Below are 7,041 nucleotides of genomic sequence, written 5' to 3'. Positions count from 1 at the left end.
GGATAATGCTGATGAGGAAAGTGGACTAAAAAGAGGGATTGATCATATGTCACCTTGGTTACAAGCACAGAGATGTAGCAATGGAATGAAAGGAGAAAATGTAGAATGTTGGTAAAGTTCTGGGCGATCTAATTCATGAGTTAACCGTAGTGAAGACAAAAATTATCTTCTGAGTAGTCCAAACAGCCCGTAGATTGTGACTTTCCTTAGGCTCTTTTCTCTTTGGTATAAGATTACCAGAGATAGGTGCAGATTCAAACCACCACTGCTTAAATAAAAAGGTTGAAAGAAAGGGATCCCCACACTCCCTCTTCTCCCCAACCCCCCCCCCCCCCGCCCCCGGCCCAAACAGTCAGGCTTAGAAGACTTAAAGGGTTTCACTTCCGCCTGACTGCAGGAACCACAAGTTCCAGACTAGGTCGGAATTGGAATAATCACAGTCAAAATACACCCAGATGCTCTCACACACCCAGACGCACGCGCATCCCTGGGCCATGGGGTGCACGTGAGCCCACACACCGCACACCCAGCCCTGCCTCTAGCCAGAGCATCCTCAGCAGCTGCCACTGAAGAAGCCTCCTCCTTCTCTTCCTCCTCCTCCTACCACTGCCACTGCTGCTGCTGTGATCGCCTATCCCCTCTCATCCTTTTTCCTCCTCCAATTCCTGCTCCTCCTCCTCCTCCCCGCATCCCCGGCTCCTCCTGTCCAGCAGCTAAAGGCAGAATCCTGGGCAGCAGCTTCCCTTCTCCTGCCACGAAGAGGTTGGAACAGGTATGTGCTGGGGGCGCTTTGTTGCGGGTTGCTAGAACACCGGTGGTTCCCAGAGCCGCTGGGAGGAGCTCCCGGCAGAGGGAAGGGGAGATTATTTCCCAGTTTTTCTGTGTTTTTGTATGAATCTATTGTGGGGAGGTAGGATAGAAAGACACCTCTGTCCCTTTGCCATTTCTTCCCTCTTGGTTCACGGCGAGAGAGCACTGAAGCTACTCGGACTCCCGCTCCCGCCCATCCCTAAAGCTCTTTCTTTTCGCCCCCCTTCTAGCATCCACTTCCCAAAGCTGAGCTTTCTCTTGTTCTGGGAGCTGAGGGATGGGGGCGGGGAGAGATGGATAGAGTGAATCCACCCGGGCACCTGGGGGCCTGGGGCTTTGTTACACAGGACAAAACCAGTCCTTAGTAGTTTTCAGATCCTGGCTAGGCTGCTGTCTTAGTGGTGTGGGGTGTGGGCCCCTGCATACTAGGGAAAGAGAATGTGAGGGGGCACTCCCTGTGTGTGACTGGGCATACAGGAATGCAGCACTGTGTGTCAGGGACGTGCTGTAGATTTTGTGTGGAATTCCGTGTGAGTTGGACTAGTGCATTTGACACTCTCCCTCCCTCCTTTTCTGTCTCTGTCTCTCTCTGTCTCTGTCTCTCTGTCTCTCTCTGTGTCTCACTGTCTGTCTCTGTCTCTGTTTCCCTCTCTCTCTCTCTCTCTCTCTCACACACACACACACACACACACACACACACACACACACACACACACTTTCACTGTGTGTCTGTGTGTGTTCTGCGCCGTGGGGCTGGGCTACTCTTGGCATTACATGTCCTTGGGTCTCATCCCATGCCAAGCCAGAATACAGCAACATACAGGCAGGCTGATCAGGTCCAACCTGTTTTGCCCACATTGGAAGGGTGATGATGACTTCAAAGTGATGGAAATCCCACCCTCTTCCAAGTTGGAGCAGTTGCTTAGTACTCTCTGCATGTGAAATTTCCACCTAGGTTGACCAAACCCTGGTGGACATCTTGATTAATGTCCCCCACCCCACCCACAGAAGATTCCCAACTTTCTTAGCTGGTTTTCTTCTTTCAGCCAATGAGATTCCAAGGCTCTTACAGTGAACCCTGCAGTGCTCCCCTCCTGTAATTAGTGGGTTCTCAAGTCTTTACTGCAAGGAAGTTTGTGATGTGTTAGGACGTAATTGCATGTTTAGAGAAAAAGGAACAAAATCCAGTGCACTTATTAATTAATTAATTGTGAATTTACAGACTCTTTGGGCTCATTTTGTGTTCTTGTAACACAAGATAAAGTGTGTAGCCATTTTGTTTTTAATCAAAGAAAGATCAGTAAAAATGAACAAAACTCCTTAACTTTACTTGATGACTTTTATTTGTGCTTCTGATAACACATTGCTTTTCAAGTCCCCCCAAATACGCAGTTAAGGATTGCAATCAGTCAAGCGACCAACATTTATTGCACACCTGCCATGTGTCAGTAGTAATGTTAGGTACTGGAAATATGGAAATGAATAAAACATCAGATCAGTTCTCAGGGAGTGTAGGCTGTTATGCAAGCTAGAGCTTGGAAACAGCGAGAAAAGCGATGGGCAGGGGATTGTGGAAGCTGAGGAGGGATGCCCGACTGTGGGGTGGGGGTGGTTATGATCAAGGCAGGCTTCGCTGGGAAAGTGACATTTGAGTCAAGCAAGTCTAGTGGAATTAATTCACCAGGTGGCTAAGTGGAGAATGGCATCCTAAGCTCAATGAGCAGCATGTGCAAAGGCAAGGTTATAGTTAAGTAAAACTGCAGGGAATCTGAAGTATTACCGTCACATTCTCTGCAATCCCAGAATGAGTCTCTGTGGATTAGAGTGATGATTAATGATGAATTTGAAAGGCACCGGTATTGGAAATTGGTGAGGATCAAAATGTATCCCCATCTTAAGAAAGACCTGCCTCATTTATTAATATAAGTGTTTTGCTTAAGCAAATCTAATATATATATATATATATGTATATATATATATACATATATATACATATATATGGACTTGCAATGCAAATGAACTTAATGGGAAGCATTTAGGTTGCAGAATGTGTTGCTTTACAAAAGAGTTCATAACCAGATACTCTTAAAATAAATAGCAATCCCTCTCTGGCCTTTTTAGTGAACTTGCTTTTATCAAAAATGCATTTCCACAAAATTTATCACATAGCCAGTGGATAAAGACAGGTATATCTGCATTACATCCTTATGCAACAAGTGACCAATTTTGATGCAGGAATCCCCCCATGCTGTGAATGTTTAATAAACACCAGGAGAAAATATGAAAATTATAGCAATAAGTATCAAATCCATTAACTGTGATCTTTTGTCATTTGACTCATATGAAATTAACCAGGGCAGAATCTTCAGGGACTTTTACATTTTAGGTACTTTTAGTAGTGTCACTGGTAATTAACGGTAGCACAAGATTTCTGTGCTCTATATTGGTTTTGCAATGGATATATAATGACTACTCTAATACTCATGCAATTAAGATACACCAGAAGCTCATTTTGAATCTTCTGTTTTACTGTGTTGGGGCTGATTGCATAGGCTGATGAATAGGACAGCCTGGAGGTTGATGATTTCCACTTAAAGTGCCTGATGGTCCAAGATTATGCTGGTGAAGAGTATGAACTTTGATGATATGGCTTGGCATTATGGACCCCTCTCTCCCTTAAATGAAGCCTCTGAGTAGCCCTGGGTTCTGTTTGAAAGAAATATAAGCAGAGGTGGGTGGGAGCAGAATTAGCTCCTTTCCTCATTTGGCCAATGTCCCGTTGTAGAAAAGGTAGCCTGGGGTCCTGTGGTCACACGAAGGTTCTTTGTTCACTAGCTGTGGATACTAGAATGTATCAGACAGTATCTTTAAAAGGAAAAGGACACACCCCCAGAGCCTATTAGCTTAGCTTGGTATGGAGCTGATCTGCCTGCTGTGCTAAGAATCAGATCAATCCAAGTCCTAATCCAACACTTTTAGATGTGAGTTCCAAACCAGACAGAATGTTCATAGGTCAGATAGAGAGGAAGGGAGAGGGAGAAAGAAGAGAGAATTTTGTATTCAACTTTGGGAAATTCTTGTTTAAAGAGCATAGGTTTGTTAATTCTAGAGCTTCTCAAAGCCTCTACTAGGCTAATGCATATTGTGACTCTCCAGGAAAAGAGCATGTGTAGAATTCCTTATATGTTTTCTTATAAAACCAGGTGTGTTCCATTTGTTAGACTGGTCTTAAGAGTATTTGAGGACCTGGTTGGTCAAATGCAATCTTCTGCTGAGTTCAGAGGCCGTTGGTACCTTTCTGGGTAAACTTGAAAGAAAGATGAGCTGCATGACTGACTGGCTTTGCCACTCTCAGGCTTTCTTCCTCCTGCATCTGTAAAATGAAGCTGATAGCAATCATTACTCTTACTGACTGTGAGCATGTGATGACAACTAAGATAATATCTTTGCAAGTATTTTGAGCTCCTTAGAAGAAAGGCTCTATAGGAACTCAAGGTTATTATGAAGAGGAAATGAAGAATTAAGGTAATCATTCTGATTACTCAGGCCCAAATCCTGTTTATCTTTTGCATTTGGGGCAGCTGCCCTGAGTTCTCTGCTTTGACTATGAGGCCCTATCCTCATTCAACCTTGGGTGACTCAGTTCTCTGAGCTTATTTCCTTTCACATCCTGAAAATTTTCACTGTGCCCTTTAATTTCCTGATCTGCAGTTGCCATCAGTACAGATTCAGGAAAACTCCATCAATCTGAGAGCACACCCTGCTGACCAGAGAGCACTGGAGGTGGGAATTAAATTTGGTTGGAAAGTTGCTTTTATTCTTCACACTAATTATCTTTCGGAAACAGTTCGAAAGGGTCATTTCTGAGAGCTCATGGCTTCAGGGCTCCTCTCCAGTGACTCAAGTTTGTGTTAGGGTCGGAGTCTTGTTTGCAAGATAGACTTTTTGAATACCTATTTCAGGAGTCCATTTTGTCAAGGCTGAGGCCATCTTTAAGGAAATTTAAACACAAACAAAATAGTAGTCACATGAGCATTCATCTTTTCTGATTGCCTTGATGTAAATTCCCCTAACTTCTCTTTTCTTTACAAACTTTCCTCTTAAGAATTAATAGCTAATCACCATAGCAAACTGGGATTGAGATTGTAACTGATCTGAAGGTGCTAGAGGTATTGATTTTAGACTTTTGTGCAATGATTGGTTAGTCCTTTTCCACATGAAAGCAACAAGCTGTAGCTGCAATAGGAAGGATTTCTGTTAGCCATACGTACAAGAAGTCTTTTCAACTTTAAGACAATGTGATGCTGGAAAGTGTGAGTATACCTATCATGTGCTCTTGGACACATAGTGGAGATAGTAGACCAGGAGGAGAGAGTCATGGAATAGAAGATCTGTGGGAGTTTTATATTTGGACAATGAAATGAGGACAAGATAACTAAAGTGAATTGCCTAAGATCATGTAGATACCAAGTGACGTAAGTCATACTAATAGATTAAAAAATGTTTTCTGCATTTACTTGGGGGAATGGGTGGGCACACATGTGGAGATCAAAGATCAACTTGCAGGAGTTGGTTCTCTTCTCTCATTTTACCATATGGGTCCTCGAGATTGAACTCATATCATCAGGCTTGGTGGCAAATAACTTTACCTGTTGAGAATGAACCATCCTGCAAACCCAATGAACTTCTTTCTTATGTAGTTCAGGAGAGCTTGAGTTGGTTTGTTCAATGGAACCTGAGCTTGTTGGGCTCTCAGAAAGCAAGATTAATAGAGGAATAGGCATGTATCAATCTCCCCAAAAGCAGTCTTTGCTCTGTCCTTCTCCATTGCTACTGACTCACCAAGCTAAGCAGCCAACTAGAAGTGTAAGGATCAGATATTCATTAATTTCATAGGGGGTCTTTGTCTTACAAAAGATTAATAACTACTAAGGTATAGAAACTGGGACATTTGAATCATCCACTGAGAACTTAGAGGAGAATACCCCTACAGAAGAAAGGACAGAAGGACTGTAAGAACCAGAAGCCCAGGACACTTTATGCTAGAGTTCTCCAGAGTTGACAGGAAAAATGTATCCATGAAATTTCAACAATATGGTTACCTGAACAAGCCCAATATAATGGTAATATCATTTGACATGCTAACATGGACAAGAGAAATTCTTCAATGACCCAGACCCAGATGAATGCCTGTAGGTGGTCAGTTGCTGCTGAGAGGGATATCGGAATTTTCTTCCAAGGAACATAGGTGTGTGTGTGTGTGTGTGTGTGTGTGTGTGTGCATGTAACGATAATAATTAAAGAAAACAATCATGACTTTGGAGGGAAATGGGGAACATGGGAGCAGTTGCAGCAGGAAGGAAGGGTGGAAGAGATGTAGATGCAGTGCTCATGTATGAGCTTCTAACCACACTTAAGGGCAGGCCCCAAGCCCAGCAGAAGATGGCCAGCACAAGATGAACTCAATGGGATTTCTGCAGATTTGTATCATAGTACTTTTTTTTTTATATAATTCTTATTGGTCTTTTGCTTGTATTATGTTTTCCAATTTTGTGTTTTTATGGTTGTGTGTGTGCGTGTGTTTCTTGTGTTCTACTTTTTTCAGGATTGTTTGGTTTATTGGCTTATTTGTTTTCTAGAGAGAGGGAGAAGAGAGAGAGAGAGAGAGAGAGAGAGAGAGAGAGAGAGAGAGAGAGAGAGAGAGAGAGAGAGAGATAGGAGAGAGAAGAAGAGAAGTTGAGTGCGTGGGGAGATAGGGAGTATCTGAGAGGATTTGGAGAAGAGGGTACCATAATCAATACACACTGCATGAATTTTTTTCAGTAACATAAACTAAAAGTTGTATAGGAAGCTAAAAACACTGTGTCCTTGAAAGGGTGTCTTCAGAAATTGAGGAGAAGGCATGGGAAACTGTGAGCGAGTGGCATAGCCTGACTCTTTGGATATATGTATATAATGTAATGTAGATTGAGAACTGTAATTTGCTTGTCCTCATCTTTTACCCTTATGTGTCTCTTTCTCACTTCTTTATGTCCTCCTCCTAATAGTCAACCTTATACCTTCATATACAATGCATATTATAAAAAGAGAAATACAAAGTAGAATGTTAGTTGCTTCTTCCACACTGATTACCTGCCAAGTTAACAATTTTCTATGTATATCTTTTGTGCATTTTTATGAAAAAAATATATAAGTATATACCCACATGTTTTTCACTAAACTGTGTTTGGG

At 42.5% G+C, this 7,041-nt stretch overlaps 1 protein-coding gene across 3 annotated transcripts in view; it reads left to right on the top strand.

The window, feature by feature from the left end:
• Nucleotides 1-447: 447 nt before the first annotated feature.
• Pak3 (p21 (RAC1) activated kinase 3) overlaps nucleotides 448-7,041 on the top strand; it is a 271,931-nt gene continuing 265,337 nt past the window's right edge. For 2 of the 3 annotated variants that reach the window (XM_006970288.4, XM_015991944.3), the window contains exon 1: nucleotides 638-772. The gene's annotated coding sequence lies outside the window, so the exon portion shown is untranslated. Of the gene's footprint in view, nucleotides 773-7,041 lie in introns of all 3 variants that reach the window. The other variant, XM_076562616.1, reaches the window with a different exon arrangement.

This window comes from Peromyscus maniculatus, chromosome X (genome assembly GCF_049852395.1).
Source record: "Peromyscus maniculatus bairdii isolate BWxNUB_F1_BW_parent chromosome X, HU_Pman_BW_mat_3.1, whole genome shotgun sequence".
Lineage (NCBI taxonomy): Eukaryota > Metazoa > Chordata > Mammalia > Rodentia > Cricetidae > Peromyscus > Peromyscus maniculatus.
This window is presented reverse-complemented; position numbering and strand designations above follow the sequence as displayed.